The following is a 9,212-nucleotide window of genomic DNA, read 5'->3' on the forward strand; positions in this document are numbered from 1 at the left end:
CATTTTCAGGGCCGGTCAGAAAAAAAACCCACACACGTGTGAAAGTAATATTTCAGAGATTAACAGAGTACACATAATATGAACAAAGGGCATTAAATTGTGCTGTGCTTTTAAAGAGAGAGGAAATGCAAACCAGATAACACTAAGACCAGCCACCTATGTGTATTGTGAAAGGGATCAGATGTGAAGGCTGGGAGTCAAAGCAGCATTGTCCACCAAGTCTGTCCGATTTGTTTTATACCACATATAGTCCACATATTCACTACTTTAAATCAATATTGTTACAATAACAGGGAAAGCATTTAAAACTTAATGTAAATGTAAGCAAATAAAAACAACTATACTTTCCATTAAAATGAAAAAAATACGGTGATGGGGGCATGCAACAAAACTAATATTATAAAGTGACAGTTGAACACAGTGATTTCCCCTTAACCCACAGAAGAGAAACAACTGTTAATGAATCTTCAATGACTAACAAGGTTTTGGGGGGAGAGGGAGAGGTCTAGGAGACTGAACAAACAAGGTGTGTTTTGAGCCTAGGCTTTCACTGTAGAGACAGAGCAATACAAACAGAGAAAACCACTGAATGTAGGGTTGTTGTTGTTGTTGTTGTTGTTGTTGTTTGAAAGGATAAATATAAAGTCTTATAATATTTTATATTGTGTATAATAATATAAAATATTATATTATTATACATAATATAATATGTATAATATACATAATTTCTTATACACATATCAAACCTCAGTTTGTGGAAAGGGTCAAAAAGTCATGACATATTAGTAATAAGTACTACTGCAACCCAGGTCTTGATTTTTAAGTATTATTTGCTACAGTAGAAAACAAGAGAAGATCAGAACATGTACAAAATGAGTCTAAAAACCATATTGTGATGAGGAATAGTGCTCCAAAATATAATGGGGCTGCTGAGTGTGGTGGCACACAACTTTAATTTGGACTATCAGAAGGTGGGAAGACAGATCTCTGCAAGTTCAAGGCCAACCTGATCTATACATTGAAATCCAGGGCAGCCTGGACTACATTACATAGTAAGACCTTTCTCCAAAACAAACAAACAACAAAAAAACCCACAAACTATGATGGGTGAATATGGAAAGCACACAGAACCAGCTCAAACAGATTTTCCTCTGACTGTTGAAACCAACTTGAGCACCGAAGTTATAAGGTTATAGATCTATAAGGTTATAGATGAACATAGTATATTTTCACTAAAATGTATCTGCATTCAATAATTATTAAATATTATTTCATGATTCTTGAGAAGTATAATGCTGACTGCTGAAATTTTAAAATGAGAAAGAGATTAATAATAAAATTAACAAATTGTTAAATAAGTTAGAAAAAAATCTGTGCTTGTCAAGCATGTGTGATTCCCTAGGTTCAAGCCCCAGAAGCACAAACTATGTCATATATATGTATGTATACATATGGGAATATATACACACACAAATACATGGAAGGATGGATGGAAGAGAGGGGAGAGGACAACACTGATGTAGCTACCTATTTTAAATGATCCTATTGTGTTGATATATGTCCAATATTGTCAATAAACTGTACATATTTGAAACTGGTCAAGCACCTCATGCATGACTTTGTGGTCACTGTGTGTGAGTGATGGGAAGACAAGGTCTACCTTGGGTACATGTCAAGGACACAGTAAGTACTGAGTCTTTACCACAACCATCACCCTGTGCATTAACACTCCAGAACTTACTGTCCTCTTTACTGAAAGTCTGTAGGTACTTTTCGGTCAGTGTCATCTCATTCCCTCTACCTCAGTCCTGGTGGTTCCCTTCTTGTGTTGGCTTCGTTGGGTTTTGATGAGATCATGCAGTATTTGTCTTCCTGCATTTGGCTTATTTCACACTGTCCTACAGATTCATTCACCTCATTGCAATGGCGTAATTTTCTTCTCTCTGTAAGCTACATATGGTTCCATTGTGTATGTTTACCACAGTATCTAGATTGTTTCCATACCTTAGGCGTGAATAGTGCAATGGAAATGCAAGGATCCCTTAAGCATACTGATTCAGTTGCTTAGGCTATATATTTTGCAACGGGATTGCTAGGCTATGTACTATATCTAATTTTTTTTAGAATACTAGAAAATTTCATACTGTTTTTTATAAGGACTAAAGCACATTTTAATTTTTCTAGTCATGCATAAGAGTTCTCTTTACACACTTTGACAACACTTACTTGTTCTTCTTTATCAAGATTACATCAGTCGAGCCCAGAGTCCAGGAGTCCAAGCACTCGCCTGCCTCTTTTTTTTTTTTGCTTTCAACATGACAGAGGCCGCTGTGTCCTTCGCCAAGGACTTCTTGGCTTGTGGAGTGGCCACAGCCATCTCCAAGACGGCGGTAGCACCCATCGAGCGGGTCAAGCTGCTGCTGCAGGTGCAGCATGCCAGCAAGCAAATCACGGCAGAAAAGCAATACAAGGGCATTATAGACTGCGTGGTTCGTATCCCCAAGGAACAGGGAGTCCTGTCCTTCTGGCATGGTAACCTGGCCAGTGTCATCAGATACTTCCCTACCCAGGCTCTCAACTTTGCCTTCAAAGATAAATACAAGCAGATCTTTCTGGGTGGTGTGGACAAGAGGACCCAGTTTTGGCGCTACTTTACAGGGAACCTGGCATCAGGTGGTGCCGCTGGGGCCACATCCTTGTGCTTTGTGTACCCTCTTGATTTTGCCTGTACTCGTCTAGTAGCTGATGTGGGCAAAGCTGGAGCTGAAAGGGAATTCAAAAGCCTTGGCGACTGTCTGGTTAAGATCTACAAATCTGATGGGATTAAGGGCCTGCACCAAGGCTTTAATGTGTCAGTACAGGGCATTATCATCTACCGACCTGCCAACTTTGGTATCTATGACACTGCAAAGGGAATGCTCCCAGATCCCAAGAATACTCATATCTTCATCAGCTGCATGATTGCACAGTTTGTCACTGCCGTTGCTGGCCTGACTTCCTATCCTTTTGATACTGTTCGCCGTAGTATGATGATGCAGTCGGGACGCAAAGGAACTGATGTCATGTATACAGGCACGCTTGACTGCTGGCGGAAGATCGTTCGTGATGAAGGAAGCAAGGCTTTTTTTCAAGGGTGCATGGTCCAACATTCTCAGAGGCATGAGTGGTGCCTTTGTGCTTGTCTTGTACGATGAGATCAAGAAGTACACATAATTATGTCCTAGGTGTTCTCCCCGAGAACAGGCATGATGTATAATATACCATATCTTGAACATTCTGAACAGATTCTCTGGGCTTGTCTGTTTTATCAATGGCAACGATTTACTAGTTGAAAAGTGGGAAGCAATAATACTCATCTGACCAATTTTCTCTTAAAGCCATTTCCATAATGACAATAATGATGGGACTCAATTATATTTTTTATTTCAGTCACTCCTGATAATAAAAAATTAAAGAAATAAAAATATCCAAAACCAAAAAAAATTACATATTTGTACATTCACACACATACATATGTAGCAAGTACAATTTAAAATGAGCTAACAACTTGGGGGATTCGGGAAAGGTTTAAGGTGGGTAGCTGGGCAGTACTGGAGTGAGAAAAAGTAGGGAGAAGTGATTTAATTCTATTCCAAAAAATTCCAAAATAAAAACATACATATTACTTTTTAAAAAATGATGATTTTAGCTTTACTTATACCATGTAAGTTTTATGAACTTTGTTTTCTATTTCTTTAAAAAAAAAAGTATTGAAAATACGATAAGAATTATATAGCATCTATAACTAATTTGGATAACAAAATTTTTAAATGTTAATTCTTCCAATGTTTGAACATGGGATACTTTTACTACTCTGAAAATAACACCATAATAACGCTAAAAGAGATACAATATGAACTGAAGCAATGTTTGTGATACAGAGTACTACACTAAATTTCTTATCTTTAATATAAACAATTCTATAAGTTATACAAAGTTTTGTATTCAGACAGATACAATTCTGTGTGAGGAATTGGAAGTGAGTAAAATCAGAACAAAATATTTTAAATTGGTGGTGTGTAGTGGTGAAGAGAAACCTTACAATACTACAGCAGAGACACACATGCACTAATCTATAGATAGTGCACCCTGGGTACTCAGCGAGTCACTATGAGAAGTGTAGAAATTAGATTATGGGAGATGGTTAAGTGACAAGTAAGTGGCAAACAATGGCAAGTTGCAAAGCATTCAAGGGATAAGACTGGAGAAGCTAGAAGAGACACATAGTACCAGACGTCATTCAAAAGGAAACCTGAAGCAACTGACTGACTGCCTGACTTGATTTTGTGCTCTTCTCACAAGCCCACGAAACTGGAGATTTACTGGAAACAGAAACCAGAAATTTTAGCTTACCTTGTAGGACATGGATATCAGGTTCATCAGCATGTTTAGTATCTATCTAAATAAATAATTAACTTTTTAATCAATCAATAACCTTCATTTTAATCTTGCTGATCTCACCAGTGGGTGTGTAGCTTTGTGGCAGAGCACATGCATGAGACCTTGGGTTTAAAATTCCCAGCAAGCACATTTAATGATCTGTCAGAGTTATAAGGAAAAGTCAAATCCCATACCTCAGCCTCAGTTTTCCTGCCCCAAAAAAGCTAGAACGTGACATTTGGTTCCAAGGAACCTGAGGGCCTAGTTTCACAAGCCTCCACTGACTTAAAAGTACTCTGAGGCTAGATTCAGTGGAGGTCCCCAGTGCAACTGAAGGATCACATTCTGACATCCAGAACCTGAGTCTCCAGAAAGGTAAGAGAGAGTAGGTTCTAAGGGGGAAAAAAAGCTTTTTATATTCAATGAAAATATGTAGCTTCCTTATAAGTAATTGTCAAATAATCACAAAGCACTCCTCCTAATATATTAGGATTTGTCACAAGTAATTAAGCATCTGATGTTTTATTAATTAACATCTCTGTTTTCTTTGTCATTTTTCATGATCCTGGTATGGATCATGAGCCAGGTATGTTGATCCCTGTTACTGTTTTACCTTTGACATTCAACCTACTTTACGTTCTTCTTACATTTTTTCCCCTAGCATTTTTCCAAGGTACTCCAAGTTCTTCTAGAAAATGTCTATAGAAGCAAATATGTGAATACCAAGCTGTACGTCTGCTATATATGTGCAGGGAGGCCTAGGTCCAGCCTGTATCATGTTCTTTGGTTGACTCTAAGAGCCCTAAGGGTCCAGGTTAGTTGATTCTGTTGGTCTTCTTGTTCTTAATATGAGTCCAGAACAACTGAAGCAGGGACTATCCCAAAAGATGTCTGTACCTGGGATATGTTCTAGCTGGGCTGCTTTGTCTGGTCTCAATGGGAGAAGAAACACCTAGCATCGCAGAGACTTAAAGTGTCAGGGTAGGGGGATACCTAGAGGAGACCACCGCCTCAAAAGAGAAGGGGAGGTGGGATAGGGGATGGATTAGAGGAAGGGATGACCAGGAGGGATGCAGTGAGTGGAATGTAAAGTGAATAAGTAAAAATCTAAATTAAAATGGAATGTCCAATTCATAACCTAACCTTTGTCTTTGAGAGATATAATGATAGAGATAAAATTTATTTCTGTTAAATGACTGAACAATAATTTTTCTTCTTCCTATGATTCCTTGAATTTTGCTGTACAAAATTAAAGTATATTAATATTGCAGTTGACGGCCTAGGACTGAAGAGGTCATACAAAGAAGTTGAGGTTTAGCACCATGAAGGGAGCCTATGAGAGGCTATTGTGAAGCCTAGTTACAGTAGAAGACTCTAGCGAGTTGGAGATGCCAGTACCATGGGATGACCACCAAGCAAAGCAGCCGCAATGGAGTAGAGTCAACCCGTGCCTAGACTGCTACAGAGGGCAGCTGGAAAAATGACACCAGACTTTGGAGGAGCCCAGATCATGTGTAGATCCCAAACAACGGAACAAGAAGCTATAAAGTTGGAGTTGCCTTGGATACTCTAAGATGTTAGAAATGCCAGAGCCATGGGATAACTGCTGATGAAAGCTGCTCACAGAAAGTTGAACCAGCCTAAGAGAAAGAAGTGTGTTACAGCTATCAAATCTAAAAGGATTTGGACATCTGACATGGAGATACAGAGAATGGAGTTTGCCCAGCTGGTTTTTTGTTCTTGGTTTGGTCCAGTATTTCCTCACCAAAATGTTTTTGGAATGGTAATGTATATCCTGTGATGTCTGAATTATGTGATCTGCTTTTTAGTTTTGATTTTATAGGTGATTACAGTTAGGAGATTGCATGAATCTCAGAAGAGACTTTGAACTTTGAAACTATGATAGACTTTTGAGACTCTGATAGACTATGGGGACTTTGGAAGCTGGACCAAATGTATTTTGTATTATGCTATGTCTAGGTATGGCCCCCATAGACTCATACATTTGAACAAGCCTGTAAGGACCACAGATGTGGAATGTTGTGGTTTGAATATGCTTGGCCATGGAAAGTGGCACTATTGGGAGGTGTAGCCTTGTTGGAGTAGGTGTGTCTGTGTTGGAGGAAGTATGTCACTGTCACAGTGGACTTTGAAACCTTCCTTCTGGCTGCCTGTGGAAGACAGATTCTTCTCCTTTCTGCCTTTAGTTCAATATGTAGAATTCTCTGCTCCTCCAGCACCATGTCTGCCTAGATGCTGCCATGCTTCCTACCATGACGACAATGAACTAAACCTCTAAATCTGTAAGCCAGCCCCAATTAAATGTTTGCTTTAAAAAAAAGAAACCAATATATGAATGCTATAGAAGTGCCTGCTGCTAATGAGTATTCTCATTTCTCAGTCCTCCCAACCAATAGAATAAATAAAAACATGTATATAGTAACAGTTTTTTCTGGACATACCCGTGTGATTCTAAGCATGAGCTCGTAGGGAGTGCACTGACATTGCCACCAAATGGACCACACTTCTTTCTCGTGTACATACCCTCTAGCTTCATCAGGGAGAAATGTCACTGTCAACATTCACCATGCATTTACATAAATGACCAATAGAATAAGTAAGTATGTGGCAATTTTAAAATTGTTAACACATAACCACTTCTGGAAACAAAAACTAACCAATGTGTGATTCCTTTGCCTTTAATTTATTGCCTCTACACTTCTAAATATTTTATTAGCCTCATGTTATACAATATTCTTTTCTCCCAGTTTGCATTTCATTAGGAGAACTCTCAATATCTCAATAAAGTATCTTATTTACATCTATTAAGATGTCTTAAGTGAACTAAAACTCAACCAACTGAGCACACCTGTGTAGGACGTTTTTTGGTTGAGGGGGGTGTTGCTGTGTGTGTGTGTGTACAGGGGTTCAATTATTTGAGGTAAAAGGCTCGCTTAAACCTGGGACACACCTGGAGGCACCCCACATAAAAGGACATAGAAGAATCCTTTTGCTCATTGCCTGCTTTCTCTCATTTTCACTGGAAAGTTCACCTATCATGTTTCTGAACCATTCCTTGTCTGGTGTTAGAAACTACTTCTTGAGTATTACAATGTAGACTGAAAACAGGCAGCTCCCTAGGACCTCTCTGTGACTCCAGCACCAGAATGGGACAGCTAAGACATCCAGCCTCATGTGTTAAACAACTACCAGACCCACGGTATTTTTATCAGGAGACAGCCATGTATATAATATCTCATTCAACCAATTCTTGCCCTTTAGAGAATCCTGACACGTACAGATGAATACATTGAAGACAACAAAAAGACAGAGGCAGCCTGTGTCTTTTGATCAGAGCATGGAGTCCATCATCATTTAAAATTATTGTTGAAAGGTGTGTGTTGATTCCAGCTGTTTTATGGTTTAATTTTGTTGCTGTTGGCTATGTTTTCATTTGTATTTTGTGTTTCAGTGATTGTAGTTTCATTTTTTTTGTCTTTTGATGACCTATTGGATATGTTCATTCCCTTCTTCAACCTGAAATATTGCTTCCAGTATGGTTGTTTTGTTTGTTTGGTGGTTAGTTGGTTGACTGAGGTTTGGTCTGTTGAACATACACTTTTAGTCTGTTTGTATTATGAAAAGTTTTTCTTTCTCTGTCAACTATGCCAGATAGTCTTACTGGATAGATTAGTCTAGATTGCCTACCCTGGTATTTTAAGTCTTGAAATACATTGCTCCAGTTTCTTCTGGCTTACAAATTGTCCACTGAGAAATAAACTGTTGTTTTGATTAGCTTTTTTAAAATATGGCTTTCATCTTTTCCCTTTCAGTTTTTAATACTCTTTCTTTGTTCTGTATATTTAGCGTTTTAATTATGGAATGCCATGGGGAGTTTCTTTTCTGTTCTTGTCTAGTTGGGGTTCAGTGAGCATCTTGTGTCTGTTATGGGTATGTCTTTTCTTGGTTTGGGGAAGGTTTTTCTTTTGTTTGTTTCTTCTTATTAAAGATCTGGTTTGTCCTAGAATTCTTTTCCACTTATTCTTATAATGTGAAGATATGGTCTTTTCAGTGTGTATAGTGCCAATTTTGGAATTTTAGTTTCTTTGAAAAACACATAAATATTATAAGACTATGTTTTTTTGTTTTAATCCCAGTTGTGAGATATGGAGCTGCTTCACATTTCCACAGCAGCTGATTATGATTTGCCTCATAGCAAAAGCATGATTTTGCCAGCTGCAGCTAGTTTCAGTGAGTGTATGATGTTTAGGATTCTGGAGACTTTTCAGAGGGTATACATGTGATAGGGCCCCAAAAGGTAGTGGTGGGTTGTTGGTTGGTTGGTTGAAATTGGTTGCCATTGGTCACAGTTTGTTGTGTCATACACAAAGAAAAAACAATTAGATATCTTGATGAAGAAAAAGTTAGATATCTTGACTAAGAAGACCAAACTTGACCCAAGGAACTCAACACCCCCAATCAGCAAGAAGTAATCTAAAAATAATATCACCCCCTTTCTGACCCCTCACTTTATTCATGGAGATCTTTTCTTTACCCTCTATCCTTTTTCACTCCTATCCAGTGTTGGGAAGTTGAAATGGTGAAAGAAAATGGGTGGGGAAGGAAAGAAGAAAGAACCCATAAGGGAGTAAGTCCAGCCACAAGTGTGTTCTTACATGTTCACACATTTCCTACATGTTCCTTTCCTGTGTTTAAAAACTCGTTTATATTCTTTATTTATTTTATCTAGATTCTCTACTTTGTCTTGCATTCTTGATGGTCTATCTTTGCCT

General features: G+C 38.3%; 1 pseudogene; it reads left to right on the plus strand.

The window, feature by feature from the left end:
* Nucleotides 1-2,302: 2,302 nt before the first annotated feature.
* LOC117717013 (ADP/ATP translocase 2 pseudogene) lies at nucleotides 2,303-3,483 on the plus strand (annotated as a pseudogene).
* Nucleotides 3,484-9,212: the final 5,729 nt, after the last annotated feature.

Source organism: Arvicanthis niloticus, chromosome 11, assembly GCF_011762505.2.
Source record: "Arvicanthis niloticus isolate mArvNil1 chromosome 11, mArvNil1.pat.X, whole genome shotgun sequence".
NCBI classification, from domain to species: Eukaryota; Metazoa; Chordata; class Mammalia; order Rodentia; family Muridae; genus Arvicanthis; species Arvicanthis niloticus.